Source organism: Balaenoptera ricei, chromosome 4, assembly GCF_028023285.1.
Source record: "Balaenoptera ricei isolate mBalRic1 chromosome 4, mBalRic1.hap2, whole genome shotgun sequence".
NCBI lineage: Eukaryota > Metazoa > Chordata > Mammalia > Artiodactyla > Balaenopteridae > Balaenoptera > Balaenoptera ricei.
Window position 1 is genome coordinate 103,020,232 of NC_082642.1, and position 18,325 is coordinate 103,038,556.

The 18,325-nt window shown below is 38.2% G+C and overlaps 1 protein-coding gene across 9 annotated transcripts in view; it reads right to left on the minus strand.

Moving 5' to 3' along the window:
• PHLDB2 (pleckstrin homology like domain family B member 2) overlaps positions 1-18,325 on the minus strand; it is a 229,704-nt gene that overhangs the window by 127,599 nt on the left and 83,780 nt on the right. The window lies entirely within an intron of this gene.

Below are 18,325 nucleotides of genomic sequence, written 5' to 3' on the forward strand. Positions count from 1 at the left end.
ATTATAGAAAAGGAAACCAATGTCCTTGCTCTTAAGAGCTCCCCATGGAGCTCCTGACTTTAATTCAGACCTCCCACAGCTCTCATATGTCCAGTTTTCTCTGCAGACTCAGGGCTGCCTCAGGAGACGGTATGGTCCCGCCATCATGTTAGGGTTCCCATTTGTTTGGTACTTACTATGCCAAATATTCCTCATTTGATTTTCACGATGACTCTAAGGTATGGCGTGAGGAGGGGAATTCAATTTTGGACATGTTGAGTTGGGGGTATCTGTAGATCATCCAAGTGAAGGACAGGGTAGAGATCATGGCCATGGCTGGAGATGTATATTTGGAGGATGCAGATTTTTTTTTTTAATATTTTATTAAAATATTAAAGTTCCTGGGAGAAGATGGAGGGGACGAGGTCATCCTACAGTTGGAGGGTTGGCCTTGACTAGGATATATATTCCTCATTTCAAGAGGATGAATAAAGGAAAGGAGAAGGGGATAGATACCTACGTAGATCAAGAGCTGTGTGATGGAAAGAGTTAAGAACACAGGATTTTTACATACTGAGGGCTTCACTCTTGTCAATGAAGTACAAGACCAACTCTTCCATTGAAAGTCTACCAACTGAAATATTTTTGTAGGAGCTAAATGCTGAAATATAGACTTCCATAAGTTACATTGAAAAGAAGCTTAAAAAACTTTTGTGCTACAAATAATACCAAGAAAGAAAAAACACAACCCACAGAATGGGAGAAAATATTTACAAATCATATATCTGATATGGGACTTGTATCTAGAATATAAAAAAAAACTTAAAATTCAAAATGCTCATAGAATCTGAATAGATATCTCTCCAATGAAGATATACACATGACCAATAAGCACATGAAAAGAAGCTGAACATTATTCATTAGGGAAAAGCACTTCAATACCACAATTTGATACCACTTCACACCCACTATACTGGCTATAATGTAAAAGACAGATAATATCACATGTTGGAAAGGATAACATGCTTGTGGGGATGTAAAATGCCACTTGGGAAAACAGTCTCTCAGTTCTTCAAAAGATTAAACACAGAGCTGCAATAAGACCCAGCAATTCCACTCATAGGTATATACCCAAAAGAAATGAAAACATGTTCACACATAACTTGAATACAAATGTTCATATCATCACTATTCATAATGGCCAAAAAGTAGAAACAACTCAGATGTCCTTCAACTGGTGAATGGATAAATAAAATGTGTAAAATAAAATGTGTAAAATAAAATGGTATATCTGTACAATGGAATATTATTTGGCCATATAAAGGAATGAAGTACTGACACATGGTCTGACATAGATGAACCTTGAAAACACTATGCTAAGTGAAAGAAGCCAGTCACAAAGGATCACATACTGTATGATTCCATTTATAGGAAATGTCCAGAACAGGCAAGTCTATAGAGATGGAAAATAGATTGGTGGTTGCCTAGAGCTCGTTGTGGGGAGTAGTGGAGGAGGGGTAGGGAGCGACTGCTAATGGGCAGGGGGTTTCTTCTGGGGGTTGATGAAAATGTTCTAATATACATTGTGGACAACTTTATAAATGCATTTAAAAAATACAGAATTCTACAATTTAAATGAATGAATTGTATGGTTATGGGAATCATATCTCAGTAAGCTGTTTAAAAAAAAAAAAAGAAACTTGAGGAAAGGACTATTGACAAAGGCAAGACTGAGGAACACTACTGAAGACCAGATAATAATAACAGCCATTATCTTTGAAGACTCACATGCCAGGCGCTAGGCTAAGTGATTTCCCTGCATCATTTCCTTTAATTTCACCATGAACCCATATATATTAGGTCCTTTTCCCTCATTTTACAGACAATACAATTAAAGCTCAGAAAACATAAGGAACTTGTTCAAGGTCAACAACAAGAAAGAAATAAAATGTAGCCCCCGGTCTGGGTCAGTCTGGAGCCTGTTTCTTAGTACCTGCACTATGCTGTCTTCCACAGGTTTTGCTTTTCTATTTAGCTTCAACTTTCTAGGTTCAGCACAAATGCCAGTGTCTTTAGGCCAACCTCTTTCTCCCCAGCACGCCCACAATTATCTGTCTACCAGTCTTAGAGTGGTAGACAGCCTTTTCATCTCAGAGTTAATAAAGAGATGTAGAATCAATGCATCAATAAATTAGCACTCTCCTTACCCTCTCCACACTCAGGAGCCCTAGAAGCATGACCATAGCCCCGTACAGAGAGATTTCCCCAGGCTCAGAACACTGACTAAGAGATTAGGTAGCCAGGAGCTCAACTCAGAGATAATGCATCTTTCCCTTCTCCTCTGCTTGGAGAGGGTAAGAAGAAAAGAACAAAAGCTAATCTCAACTCTTAGATAGAGAAACGACACCCACCCCTACCCCCAAGCTGGTTCTCTCAGGTTTTGAGATCTTGACGCTACCTGCCAGCTTTCCTCACCTATTAACTACAAATAGACCTAAATTAGCCCCTGGCATGTAGTAGGGGTTCAAGAAATTTTATCTTCCTTTTCCATTCAGTTCACAGTCCCCCACCCTGTCCCCCACATGGCACTTACTGTTTACGTCGAACCTCTAGTCTGGAATGGGGTGACTATAAAAGAAGGGACAAAATACAAAGCTGGCTCACTAAGCCGGTCTGCTTAATCTCCTCTGGGCTCCTCCGTAATCATAGCAGAATCCTGGGGACCATTTAAGCTGAGGCACTAAGTGGCTCCTGAGGAAACTATGGTATCTGTTTACATATATCCTAACACTACTTTCATTTTCATAATATGAGAAGCAGCAGAAGAAAAATAATTCTTTATAGTAAAATATCCCAATGTTTATGTGGGCTTACATTGTGCCAGACATTGTACTGGTATTTTTTTTTAATTGAGGTAACATTGGTTTATAACATTATATCAGTTTCATGTACAGCACTATAGTCTGACTTCTGTGTACGCTACAGTGTGCTCACCACTAGAAGTCTAGTTTCCATCACCACCATACAGTTGACCCCCTTCATCCGTCGTGCCCTTCTCCTCTGGTGACCACTACTCTGTTCTCTGTATCTATGTATGTTTGTACTGGAGTCTTTATAGACGTCATTTTGTCCTCACACAACCCATGGTTCTCTTATTGGACAGATGAGGAAATAGAAGGTAGAAGAGCAGGAATAATTTCTCCAAGGTCACTCAGTCAGTAAGAGGAGGGGGCCAGAAACCTCTCAAAGGCTTGTGTGACTCTAATGCCAGGTCTCTCCATCTCTCCCTGACACCTCCTCCCACATCATTTCTGTTACCACCAAGCCCCGTTTCATGGAGGTTGTTCTGCCAAAAAGAGTACAGAGGAATGTGATTCTAACATGAAAATATGTTTACAAGCAATCATCCTATATCAATGCAAAAATACTAGATTAAACATTTAATAGAGAACAAACGTATGGGCACCAAGGGGGGAAAACCACGGTGGGGTGGGGATGGTGGTGTGCTGAATTGGGCGATTGGGATTGACATGTATACACTGATGTGTATAAAATTGATGACTGATTAAAAAAAAATTTTTATGGAAAAAAAAAACATTTAAAAACAGGACACAATACCACATTAAGATAATGTACCATGAGCAAGTGGGAGTCATTTCTGGAACGCAAGGATGATTCAGTATTAGGAAATCTATTAATATGAGCATGACATTAGTAGATGTAAGAGTAATAATCACATGATTATTCCCTAGATGAAGAAAAAACCTCTTGAAAGATGCTTCCTGATTAAAAAAAAAATTGCTCAAGAAAATAGGAAATGATGCATATTTCTTAAAGCCAAAATTGTGTTTAATGGGATAATATTAGGGGAATTTCTAATAAGATTAGGAAAAATGTCAGGAATGTCCACTATCTCTGTTACTATTGAACACTGTCCTGGAGTTATTAACCAGCAGAATTTAAAAAGAGAAAACAATAAGGGGTACAGGAATTTACTTAAAAGAAGTAAAACTATTTTCAGGTGATTTGGTAGTTTACCTAGAGAACCTGAGAAAATCAACGATAAACTAACACAAACGATAAAATGAATGTAGTCTTTCTAAATGCTAAAGATAATGTTAATTTTAAAATAATTTCAAACAATTTCAGAATAACTTCAGAAAAGCTGCAAGAATAACACAGAAACATTCTTTCTGAAACCATTTGGGGGTAAGTTTTGAATGTGGTGCCCATCACTCCTGAATAGTTTAGGACATTCTCCAGATAACCACAACATAAGGATCAAAATAAGGAAATTATCATTGACGAACACTGAATTCACAAACTCCATTCAAGTTTAATCAATTGTCCCAATAATATTCTTTATAGGCTCTAACATAGGACCATGTGTTGCATTTAATGGTCATGTCTCTTTATCTTCTTCCAGTCTGGAAGAGTGCAGCATGGGTGGCCTCTCACAGGCTAATTTATCCTTACTCCATCCCCTCTGCACCAAGGGTGCTGGAAAAGGCAGAGAGTGACCGCAACCAAATGCTATCTTGTCAGACATATAGAATGATTAACTGCCTGAGTGGGTAAAGAGATGCCTGGAAGTGATGTTATGCTTTTATCTTCTTTTATTTTTACCATAAAAGTTTTAAAGCGGGCTGTAAAAGTAGAAATATATATAACCATTCACTCTTTGCTAAATTCTTCTGAGTTAGGATGTTCACAAGAAAAAACTGTCTTGTTTCCAAATGGTCTCAGACACTCTCTCTTAAATTAGATTTAACAGTATATCTCTTAGATCAGCATATTCTCAGGTCTCTTTTGATCTTCAAATAAATCTCAGTGAGGGAGCTTTTTCCTAGATTAAATTTTAAACAGGCACACAGAGAGCACAAATATCCCCATTGTGTTAGATATGAGTTCTAAGTAGGTTTAAAAAGTGTAATCTGACTGCCTCAAAGTTCTGTTAGGAATTCTTAGAAATCTGTCAGATTACCAGTAATTCCATGGGGCGGTAATTTGAATTTCTTTTTTTCGTTAGATTTACTTCTCTTTGTTTTTATTTTATTTTACATACTTTTTAATCAATTTATTTATTTAATTTATTTATTTTTGGCTGCATTGGGTCTTCATTGCTGCACGCGGGCTAGTTGTGGCAAGCGGGGGCTACTCTTCTTTGCAGTGCGTGGGCTTCTCATTGCAGTGGCTTCTCTTGTTGCGGAGCACGGGCTCTAGGTACATGGGCTTCAGTAGTTGTGGCTCTAGGGTTCTAGAGTGCAGGCTTAGTAGTTGTGGCGCACGGGCTTAGCTGCTCTGCGGCATGTGGGATCTACCCGGATCAGGGCTCGAACCCGTGTCCCCTCCATTGGCAGGCGGATTCTTAACCACTGCGCCACCAGGGAAGTTCCTTGAATTTCTTTATACGTAGAGCCTACAACTACTTTTGCCTAATTAAATTTTATGATAATCAAATCATTAGCTTTCATCCACATTGACAGTCGACTGTCTGAAGGTGTTTGAAAGCATAACAGGTATGTAGATAATGGTTATGCTATGCTTGTTTGATGAATCTTTGTTCTCATTATGCTTTCTGGATAACTTACTCAGATATATTATTGGAGAGTCCTTATAATGTAAATAATGACATTGAGAGTTCCCAAAGAAGGTTTTTTGTTTTTGTTGGTTTGTTTGTTTATAAAGAGCAGATTACAGATTTCCTTGAGTGCCTGGGGTCCATGCTTCATTAAGTCGACTCAATGGAAGTGTTTATGGATGTTGATCTTCTATTTTCTAGTCATCTCCTTGGTGGCAGAATTACCCCCCCCCCTTTTTTTGCTACCCCTCTTTGTGGGAGCCATTTTTCGCAGAATAGGTTGGAAAGAGAGAAGGGGGTTGTGGGAGGGGTCAGTTACTCTTCGGAGCTGCTTGGAGGCAAGGCGACATCTGGGAGTTTTTTAAAAAAATACAGATTCCTTAACCCTACACCAGAATTTCTAATCAGAATCTATGGAGGTGGATCCACTAATATGTATTTTTAAGAAGTTTCCCAAGAGATTTTTCCTTGACCAACTTTGAGAAGTTGTGTTCTACACATTGGTTTAGCAGAATGATCCCTATAAAAACCTAAGAGTTGGGGAAATGTTGCTCTCTTTATCTCCTTCTTAGCCAGCCATAACTCGTATTGGCATATACATTTAAGAAAAGTCTATTTAATTTTAACTCAGCATTTCTCCAATTTATTTGAGTATAGAACATACTTTTTTTTCTTGATGCAACATATATTACTACAGCATGCTCAAAAGCACAGACTTTATGAAATATTGGTCTAGAGAATATGACTCACCCTGTCACCCCCTCTTAGTTATTAACAGTCAGCAACTCTTCGATGCTTGGCAACTCAGTAATAAATGTAACCACAGCTATTCATTAGGACTATTACACAAGGTTTCATAAAGCCTTCATGCCCAGTGTGATTCTCTGGCTCTTCCTCTGCTTATTCCTGAACTTTAGATGAAAAAAAAAAAAAAACTGAGAAGAGTTATGGTAATTAATATACATTGATTGCTGACTATGTGCCAGGCTCTGTTCTAAGCTCTTTGCAGGCATTATACCAGGTAATCCACAGTCCTGTGAGTAGTTTGTATTATTTATAACAATGCTTCAATAAGATGCTGAGGAGGGGCTTCCCTGGTGGCATAGTGGTTAAGAATCCGCCTGCCAATGCAGGGGACATGGGTTCGATCCCTGGTCCGGGAAGATCCCACATGCCGCGGAGCAACTAAGCCCGTGCGCCACAACTACTGAGCCTGTGCGCCACAACTACTGAAGCCCACGCGCCTAGAGCCCGTGCTCCGCAACAAGAGAAGCCACTGCAATGAGAAGCCCGCGCACTGCAACTAAGAGTAGCCCCCGCTCACTGCAACTAGAGAAAGCCCGCATGCAGCAACGAAGACCCAGCACATCCAAAAATAAAATAAATAGTAAATAAATAGTACACATAGTGAATGGTGGTTAAAACACCCGCTTTGTGCTCAGCCCTACGCCTTGCACCAGGAGGGCACAGAGCGTGGGGAAAAAAAAAAAAAAGAATCCGCCTGCCAGTGCAGGGCACACGGGTTTAAGCCCTGATCTGGGAAGATCCCACATGCCGCGGAGCAACTAAGCCAGTGCACCACAACTACTGAGCCTGCGCTCTAGAGTCCACACGCCACAACTACTGAAGCCCACGCACCCACGCGCCTAGAGCCTGAGCTCCACAACAAGAGAAGCCACCGCAATGAGAAGCCCGCGCACAGCGACGAAGAGTAGCCCCTGCTCACCGCAACTAGAGAAAGCCCGCCTGCAGCAACCAAGACCCAATGCAGCCAAAAATAAATAAATAAATTAATTAATTAATTTTAAAAAAAGATCCTGAGGAACAGAGAGATTAAGTAGCCAAACCTAAGAAAATACATCGAAAGTGGTGAAGCAGGTATTACAGACATTAAATCTGACAGATTTAAAGCCTATCACATTAATCACTCATTATTTTGCTTGAGCTTTACTCATCTGTCTTCCTCTACATGCTCCTCCTTGACAGTCTCATTCAGCCAAAGTTTGACCTTGGCCATGGCTTCCTAAGCCCTCTTCCTAACTCTTGCTCTCTCTGTTGAACCACAGACCCACCTTCTTAACTGCTTGTTAGATATCTCAGTGAGGAGCTACAGCTGGAACCTTAAACTCAACATATTTCTAATAGAATCTCATCTTTCCTCTCCAAACTTATCCCTTCTTTTGTGTCCCCTCTTTCCAGTCATTCATGTATGTCTTCATGTGACACACATGAGCCCCTACTATGTGCTTGTACTGTACTCTGTTGAGGATACACATGAAAGTGAATAAGACTTGGGTTTTTACTCCTAGTGTCTACTGCTCCATAATGTCAGTGAATGCATGCCCCATCATGTCCTCCTCCTCTTTCTCTGTTATGTCCTTCCAGATGAATCTCCAGCAGCTATTTTAGTCTCTAAATTATTCGTAAATTATATTCACTTGAAAGGGAATTTGATTGTCCTGGATTATTTTCCTATGACAGGTCACTGGCACCTCCATGGGTGATGTGGCAGATTGTATTCTAATGAGGGCAGCACCATCCCACACGCCCTTCTTACAAGGTGATGTCAATAGTCCTTCATCATGAGTTGGGGTCTACATTTCCTCCCCTTGGATCTGTGTGGGCCTATAGCTGCAGTGGAAGTAATACTAAGTGATACTTTCCAAGGCTGAGTCCTAACAGGCAAAACAGCTTTGGCCTGGCCCTTTAGGGATGCTTGTGCTTGGAACCCAGGCCCCAAGCCAGAAAGACTACATAGAAGGTATTTCAGGTGACAGTCTCCACCGAGGACCAAGCTGACAGCTAGCACCAACCTCTAGACTAAGGAGTAAGGAAACTTTCAGATGATTCCCATTCCTGGCCTTCAATACACTCTAGCTGATGCTGAGTGTAGCAGAGACAAGATGTCCCCTCTGAGACTTACCTAAATTGCAGATTTGTGAACATCATAAATATTGTCATTGTTTTAAGCCACTGCATTTTGGGGTGGCTTGTTAGGTAGCAATAGATCACCAGAACAGGTGCCTACCTTTGTTTCAGTCAGCTATTGCCAGGGACCAGGTCCCCTGGCAGGAAGCTCACTGCCTGGAAGGAGTTGTTGCCAGAGAGGCAGGCATCATGATTAAATGTCAGTTATGTTCCATGTTTTTTAAATGTTTAATGCTCTCTAGCACATAACAAAGTGTTTTACATGGAGTATATGTCAAATAAATATTTACTGAATTGAATTCAAATAGAGTGTGATAGTAAGAACATGCATTTTGCTGTCAGATATACTAAATTTCAAACCACAACTCTAGATGCTACAGCTCTGGGGTAGGGAGTAAATTGCCTTCCCAATCCATCAGTTTCCCTTCTTCTGAAACTGATATGACTATTAAAATACTTAAGGCATATAAAGTGCCTAAGAGTTTGTGGTTCATGGTAGATCTCTCTCCCAATCCCTCCCTCACTCTCAAATTTTTAAATAGGAGACATAAGGATAAAATGAGAAAAATTGAAACATGATTATGAAGGATACTGAATGCATGGTTAAGGTCTATTTTTTAGGCAATGGGGATTATAGAGATGTGATATACATAAGATAATTTTTGAGAAGATTAATATGGCTCTAATGTGTAGAATGAGAAACCAGGTAGAGAAAAATTACTTAGGAAGCTAAAGTCAGTGTCTAAGCATGTTAGGGTCTAAATAGTATCTTAAAAATGTAGTCAGGGTGATATCAGGTCTGAATTAAATGGCAGGATGATATTACAAAAGAAGTTTCCATAGACTTTGAGTTGGAGTCTACAAAGGAGAAGCATAAAGGACAAGAGAATCCAAAACTGACAACAATATTGTGACAGCATCTATTAAAAATTATTCACATGGGATACCCTATGATCCAGCAATGTCACGCCTAAAAATCTATCTTATAAAGAAGTGATAGCAAAAGTACTTAAAGTTATATGTGCCAAGATATTTACTGCAGCCTTGTTTGTGATAGCACAACATTAAAAAACCGAAATCACCATCAGTCAGGTAATGGTTAAGTAAACTATGGTATATCTATGTAATGGAATCATGTGAGTAAATCTAAATAAACTGACCTGAATACATTTCAAGTGAAAAGAGAAAGTTATAAACCAATATGCATAATGTCATCTTTTGTTAAAAGCAGAAGAAATGCCTAAGTGTCAGAAAAGAAAGACTGAATTAAAGGCTATTTGGGAAGAACTTATGTGATTTTTTCAGAGTTGCTGATCATCTACATTATTACATTTTAGTAATAAAATGCATGTCATAAATAATAAATATGAAAACTGCAAACAAAAAAAAAAAGAAAAGAAACACTGAAATTCATGCTGTTTTCCTCTGGGGATTGGGAATGTAGGGGTGTGAGGTGGCATGGTCTTAAAAATATTTGAATAATTTGTATAATTTTACGTTTTGGTATTCTTCAGTTTTTTTCTTTAATAAAAACTTAAAAACATTTTAAGTTTGCAATTTCCATACCAATACAAGCAAACAGTATCGTTAATAGAAACAGTTGAAGATTCTGGGAAAGATGATGATTCCATATAGGTTAATGTGTAGTTGGTAGAAAGAGCTGAATTGTGATGCGAGTTGTAATAGCTGTTGGCAGTGGTTGAAGGTGTACGTGAGCAAGACTTCTGGGTCCTTGCTCTGGAAAGGATCAGACAAGAGATGTGGTCCACCTGGGCAGAGCTCACAGCTAAGACTGCAGTCAAAGGCAAACTCCTGAGCCAACATCATGGAAAACAGCACCACAGATCTTCTCTATTTCTGTCCATCCCAGAATTGGAGGGAATAACTCTCCCTGACACAGCCTGTTCATGCTATCTATGAGATGCCCTAATAATTAACTCTGGGCCTTCCAACCTAATATGAATGTTGGTAGGTAATGCAACATCTTACTGGTGAATTAGTCTTTATGAATTTATCTTTCCCCAACTTGAACTTAACTATGTTTTTAACCTGGGGTACATCTATACCTACATTCATGTCTACATTTGTATCTATATTTACATCATCTATATTATCTATATATCTGGCTAGATAGATGGATAGATATAGCTAGATATCCTTATCTGCATATTCTCATATCTCATATAAAATAATCAGCATTTATTCAAATTTATCTTTGAACGATACTAGGTATTGGGTTATATTAATTACAGGATAAACATACTATAAAAATGGAGCATTACATGGGGCATTACAGTGGTATGTTATAGAGCCAGGGTTTTATTACAGGATTACTGATTGCTTCTCCAGATGGATTTAAATTGACGGCTCTAAGAAAATTTTTGCCAAAGATCCCCTTCTAGCTTATCAACCCCAGAAATGTGCTTGCCACTATTTCTGGGAATATCCCATTTTCCTTCATGGCTTCAAAATGCTTTGGGCAAAAAAAACCCAAAACAAACACTGTATATTTTATTAAGTGAATATTATCTGACTTTTTTTTAGCCCAATAATGACTTTTTTTTTAGTACATGAAATCCTCTTTTAAAATCTGTTTAATGGTTAATATACCTTCCATTGGGTCATTATTTAATAATACATTAAAATTTTTAAAAATACATATACAAAATGATTTGGAGAAGTGCCTACAAGATTTGTGATTCTACTGTCTACCGTTTCCTTTTATTTATCCTATCTGAACAGGCATAGAGATTAAAAAAACCATGTCATGATGACTTTCTTTTCCTTTTTTCTCTACAAAGCTAGAAAAAAGGCATAGAAGTATAATTAGTTGCCCAAGATCCTATAGCCCTTCATGTAGACAATGATATTCTTTTTTTTTTTTTTTTTTGACAATGATATTCTTATACTCTGGGATGTGTTGCCTCTTTTTGCTATTTTCCTTATTCATGATGTTTAGAAACAAAAGATTTATATGTGCCCCCAAAGTTATATATATATAGTTATTTATTTATTTATTTTTAATCACTGCTATGAATCCATATGCTATTTCATAAATGCATCTCAAGTAAAGAATTTTTGATTGCTTTAACTATGTCATTCTCTTTTTTTCCAAGCAGAAATACCAGCCCTGGTTTTCCTGCTTGTCCTCATGCAGTATATGCTGCCAAGCTATTCCAAAGTGAAAATGGCAATTTCCTTTACAAATTACTTTGTGCTCCTGCTATTAATCTAATAGAGATATGGAAGTGGGCGAAAGAAAAGAAGCTGCTCTTCTGGCAATAAGGAACAATCCTGAGACCATGGAGGCCTGCTCCAAATTACACATTTCTTCATATGGTTTGGCTAAACAGTTGAAGTTGAGAGTAGACCCTGACTCTATCTCTTAGGAATTAGAGTCATTTATAATCCCTGTTTCTTTTGACTAGTTCTGCCAGTTGGTGATAAGATATAAGACAAAATGAGATAAAAACAAAACAGAATTTTTAAAAAACTATTGTGAGTTTAAGATCTAGTAAAATAATGTGGGTAGTCTTCTAGAATCTAGTTAAATAAAAAAACAAATAAAATTCTTAGAAATATAAGATATCAACATTTTTTAAAACAAAAGAACAATGGAAGATCCAGGAAGATAAGAGAGGACAGGAGTAACTTTGATGCCTTCGTGCAGGGAGGTGAAATCATTCATCCCCTAGTTTGAGTTGTTTTCCAGTGGTGATGATGGATTTGAACAATCTGTCCAAACCTTTTCACCCAGTTCCTCTCTTTACCAATTGCAGGCCTCTGCAATGGGGCAATGTGCATGAGATGTGAGAAGATAAATGACTCTCCAGAGGTTACTGTGAACTTTATCACTAGTATCTTGACTCTAATGCTGATGATAGAAGAGAAATGTCTTAAATTCTGGGTAAACAGTCACTTAACTACTCAGAACATTTGGAAATTAGAAAAAAAAAAAAAGGAATATTTTTCTCTGTTCATTTTGATTTCATAAGTGACTGAGTTTCCTTTTCTCTGTCTAAGAGAAAAGATCCAGTAGATGCTGACTAGATTGTAAGCACCAGAAGATCACTATGATACACTCATCTTTATATTCTACTGTGTTTGGCACTTGTCAGGGTCTCAATAAATATTTGTTAGGTTTCATTGAATTAACTGAGTAAAAGAGGAGGTATAATCTTTTAGAAACAAAAACAATTTAAAAATCTTGATAAGAACTTTAAGTACATCATTCAATCTGTGTTCATAGATCAACTGAAAAGGGGGAATTAGAGAGGGGAAGTCAAAAGATAATCTACTGACTGATATATAATTTGGGGGTATTTTTGTAATCCACTTTTCCTGTCACTTGTGGGAAATATCACCAGCATCTAAATCAATCAGTGCACATAAGGATAATGGGGATGGGAGCACAGCAACTTCCCTTGGCTCCTGTTTGCAAGTCCAACTGACATCAGTTGCTGCAACCTTCTTGGTCTCTCTCCCCTATTTGACTCACTTTGTCCCAGAGAAGAAGCATCTCTTTCATTAGTGCATTTAAGAAATAAACTGGCGCTGCATAGTTGGGAGCGAGTGGACCTCAGGAAGTACACATTTTGGTCTGCTCCTTCTCCCTCTAAGTTGTGCAGAGGCACGTCTTCTAGTGGAAGCTGTGCTGTGGCTGGTGGGTAAGTCTTTTAGGAAGCCCGCTGTTGTCATGCACCTAAGCCATGCCCTTCTTTATTATCTTTATCAGTAATGAGGATGACATTTTAATCTCCTTCTGCCAGACTTCCATGCCTATCTTTTCATTATTTTCAAACTTGATTGGGAAAAGAATGTTACTTTTTGGTCCCTTATAAGGTACTTATTCTGGCTCCAGCAACTCTACAAATCTATACTTTGCATCTGGTTATCTGAGGTGTATTCATTTATTCATTCAGCCATTCATTTGGAAATAGTTATGGAGTGCCTAAAATATACCGAGTACTATGGTAAGCCCTGGGACCCTACCCATAAAGAGCTCACTGAAAGCATTTCCTCTAAGATCAGGGACAAGACAAGGATGTCCACTCTCGCCACTATTATTCAGCATAGTTTTGGAAGTCCTAGCCACGGCAATCAGAGAAGAAAAAGAAATAAAAGGAATACAAATTGGAAAAAAAGAAGTAAAACTGTCTCTGTTTGCAGATGACATGATACTATACATAGAAAATCCTAAAGACGCCACCAGACAACTACTAGAGCTAATCAGTGAATTTGGTAAAGCTGCAGGATACAAAATTAATACACAGAAATCTCTTGCATTCCTATACACTAACAACAAAGATCAGAAAGAGAAATTAAGGAAACACTCCCATTTACCATTGCAACAAAAAGAATAAAATACCTAGGAATAAACCTACCTAAGGAGGCAAAAGACCTGTACGCAGTAAACTATAAGACACTGATGAAAGAAATCAAAGATGACACAAACAGATGGAGAGATATGTCATGTTTTTGGATTGGAAGAATGACTATACTACCGAAAGCCTACAGATTCAGTGCAATCCCTATCAAATTACCAATGGCATTCTTCACAGAATTAGAACCAAAAATTTTACGCTTTGTATGGAAACACAAAAGACCCTGAATAGCCAGAGCAATCTTGAGAAAGAAAAATGGAGCTGGAGGAATCAAGCTCCCCAAGTTCAAACTATACTACAAAGCTACAGTAATCAAGACAGTATGGTACTGGCATAAAATCAGAAATATAGATCAATGGAACAGGATAGAAAGCCCAAAGATAAACCCACATACCTATGGTCACCTAATCTATGACAAAGGAGGCAAGGATATACAATGGAGAGAAGACATCCTCTTCAATAAGTGGTGCTGGGAAACCTGGACAGCTACATGTAAAAGAATGAAATTAGAACACTCCCTAACACCATACACAAAAATAAACTCAAAATGGATTAAAGACCTAAATTTAAGACTGGACACTATAAAACTCTTAGCGGAAAACATAGGCAGAACGCTCTTTGACATAAATTACAGCAAGATGTTTTCTGATCCACCTCCTAGAGTAATGAAAATAAAAACAAAAATAAACAAATGGGACCTAATGAAACTTAAAAGCTTCTGCACAGCAAAGGAAACCGTAAACAAGACGAAAAGACAACCCTCAGAATGGGAGAAAATATTTGCAAATGAAGCAACACACAAAAGATTAATCTCCAAAATACACAAACAGCTCAATATCGAAAAACAAACAACCCAGTCAAAAAATGGGTGGAAGACTTAATAGACATTTCTCCAAAGAGGACATACAAATGCCAAGAGGCACATGAAAAGATGCTCAACATCACTACTTTTTAGAGAAATGCAAATCAAAACTACAATGAGGTATCACCTCACACCGGTCAGAATGGCCATCATCTAAAAATCTACAAAGAATAAATGGTGGAGAGGGTGTGGAGAAAAGGTAACCCTCTTACACTGTTGGTGGGAATGTAAATTGACAGAGCCATTGTGGAGAACAGTATGGAGGTTCCTTAAATAAAAATAGAGCTACCATATGACCCAGCAATCCCACTACTGGGCATATACCCTGAGGAAACCATAATTCAAAAAAAGTCATGTACCACAATGTTCACTGCAGCTCTATTTACAATAGCCAGGACATGGAAGCAACCTAAGTGTCCATCGACAGATGAATGGATAAAAAAGATGTGGTATATATATACAATGGAATATTACTCAGCCATAAAAAGGAACAAAATTGGGTCATTTGTAGAAAAAAAAAAAAAAAGAGCTCACATTATAGTGTATTTATAAAGCAATTTGACAAATGGGTAAGCACGTAGCTTCCCAAGAATTAACAGAGTCTAAGCTGAGTTGCTCATTTTTTTGGTGTTTTCTTAACTGAGTCATAACCCAGTAGGATTTGGCCAGGAGGTAGCTGATTTACCTGATCAAATCTGGTCTACCTAGTCAGAGCTGAGGGTGAAGGGGCAGGCAGGGGCTCAGTTCTGAAAGACCCTCCCTAAAAACCTAGACTCTGCCCAGTGGATAACAGGCAACTGTGTAAGAGATTAGAGGAGTGATATGGTCAGGTTTCTGTCCATAAGGTCACTTTGAAAGCTGGGAACATCTATCTGAGGAGGACAAGCCTGGAGAGACCAATTTGCAGATTGTTCTAGGCGAGAGACTCTAAGAATGTGATTTAGCAGCACTTTTGCTTACTTTTGTTTTATCTTTCCTTTTTTTTTTTTTTGGCGATCTTGACATTTTGTAGGATGAGCAGTAAGCGCTCTGGTGATGATGATGATGAAGAAAAAGAAGATGATAATTTTGCTAATGCTAAGTTCTTGCTATGAACTGCCACTGGGCTAAAATGTTTCTGTGTACTAGCTCAATTTGTAGTCACTAAAAATGCATAAGGTAGATAGTACTCTTTTGCATTTTATGTATGAGAAAACTAAGGCTTCAGGGGTAAAATAACTTGCCCCAGGGTGTACAGCCAGCCAGCAGCAGACCTGGGACTATCTGACAGTTTCCAGCCTGTCTGACTTCAGCTTCCATTCTGATGACCCTGTGCTCTATGAAAAGTTTCATAGCACTTTACCAAGCACTTTCTTATACAGTGTCTCACTAGAGCTCTAACAGGATCCTTAGGTCAACCTTCAGTTCACTCCAAACAGAGTAGCTCATTCTCATTTAGCAGAATCATGCTCAAGAAAATTGTTTGTGATATACTTTGAAATCACAAAATATATTACTCTTTATTTGTACATTGATTACCCATTTAGTGCCTTCTTGACCAAATTTTAACAGTCAAATGTCTTCACCTTGCCATCAAACAGATATATACAGAATGAATTTTAATGTTAACTTTAAGTAAATAAGAAAATATTCTGTAAAATATCATTAAAATATTGTAGGTGAAGTGATTTCTGGTTTATCTTTTGCTATGGATTATTCATTCAACATTCAAAAAGTACTAAGTACTTAGCATGTGTTATGCACTACTCCTTTTAAGAGTATGGAGGATTATAATCAATAACTCATTCAGATTTGCTCACGCAGAGCACAGATCAGTCCATTGTACAGAGGTCCTCAATATCTGCTTTCAGAATAAATAAATCCAGTGAAAGAAAGCAAAGGAAGTACACTGTATGGGCCAAGCATCAAATTAATTAAATTAATTAAATTAAATCATTGTACTACCTTACATTTACTACTTTTATTCCTTGGAAATCTTCAGATTAGTTTTTTTTTCCCACCCATGTTGATAAGGTAAAGGTGATTGTGTTGCTTTACATTCACTTAGCATTAGCTTAGGTAAATAAGTTAGTTATCTATTTATCCAGGATTGCGAGTGCTTCAACATTTATGTTAGCATTACTTATCCCAAACCTCCCAGTTTTAAACAGAAACCTCAAAGGGCCATAATGAACAACTTGTTATTCTTGGTGAATGGACTTGTAATAGTTACAAGGGTGATTCCAAACCACCCAGCAAGTTCTGGCTGGAATCAGGCCTACAATTAGAAATTGCAGATATGTAACCTGCCTTGCTCCCAATGATAGGCTGTCTCTCCCAGAGGGTGAGGGTTCTGGTTCCTCTAATCTTCACTCCCTGCCCCCACTCCCACCTCCTCACCACATGACGTGACCACACCTCCCTGCTCAGAACTGCCAAAAGACTGTGGATGGCAGAGTTCCTGCATTCCTTCCCTGGCAATGGAGCAAACTTACAGCATTACTGTTGGGCTGTAAGGAGTTCCCCTTTGTTCTACTTTTATCACGCTTTCTTGTGCTCTGACTCTCACAATTTGAGAGAAAATGTAGCGTCTAATTCTTGTTTTAGCTGCCAAGATTCCACAATGCTTAGGCAAAGGAAGGAAAAATGGCGCAGGCGTTTAAATTTACCCAAATGCCTCAGAAAATGACACTTTCTGGACTTGAATAAAGAGTATGTGAGTAAACTTATTCCTAATGTGCCAGGTTTATCCCTTTGAATAATTGGATAATGTCAGCAAATACCATGTTGACAGTTTTACCTGCCTGGCTTAGTTTTGAGGCTTTATTTAAAAGACTATTTAATAAGACAATCAAGTATTAAGTTTTAATGTGGTATTAATAGAGTAATAATAAACGTACTAAGGAGAGATGGCAAAGATAAACTTAAAGATAACCCAGATTTCATTCCAGAAAACTCTTTCCTAAATTAAACTTCTTAAAACTACCAAAGAGAAGCTAATTGCTTATATTTCAACCTTCCTTTCCTTTTCCAGCTCTCTTATAGGCTAATGATTTAAATGAGTTAAAAATTGAGAACATTCAAGTGAAAAAAATCTTCATTTCAGGGGTTATTTACGAAGAAATGTGGTTTGTGTATCCCTCCCATGGGAAATGCTTATTTATCTAACTTTACTACAAGCATTTCCCACTACACCTGGCTTCATTAAGAGTTCTAGGACTTCCCTGGCGGGAGGTCCAGTGGTTAAGACTCCACACTTCCGCTGCAGAGGGCACGGGTTAGATCCCTGGTTGGGGAACTAAGATCCTGCATGCTATGTGGTGCAGCCCCCAATCCCTGGCAAAAAAGAAAAGAAAAGAAAAGAAAAAAGTTCTAAAAGATGAGAATCTCTTGAAACTAACATCTTAATGTCTCCCTACAGATCTCTCCTTTTGATGGTGTAAGAATCTTCATATATTATTAAAGTAGAAATGTATTGACAGAGTTAAGACTCTGGGTCCAGCATATCAGAGAAAATCTCAGCCTTTTGTATGTTTGTGGAATTGTTCTACACTGATTTGTGTTGGTGACAATTACCTAGATTATGGAAATTTGTGGGCTTAAGCAAGTCTT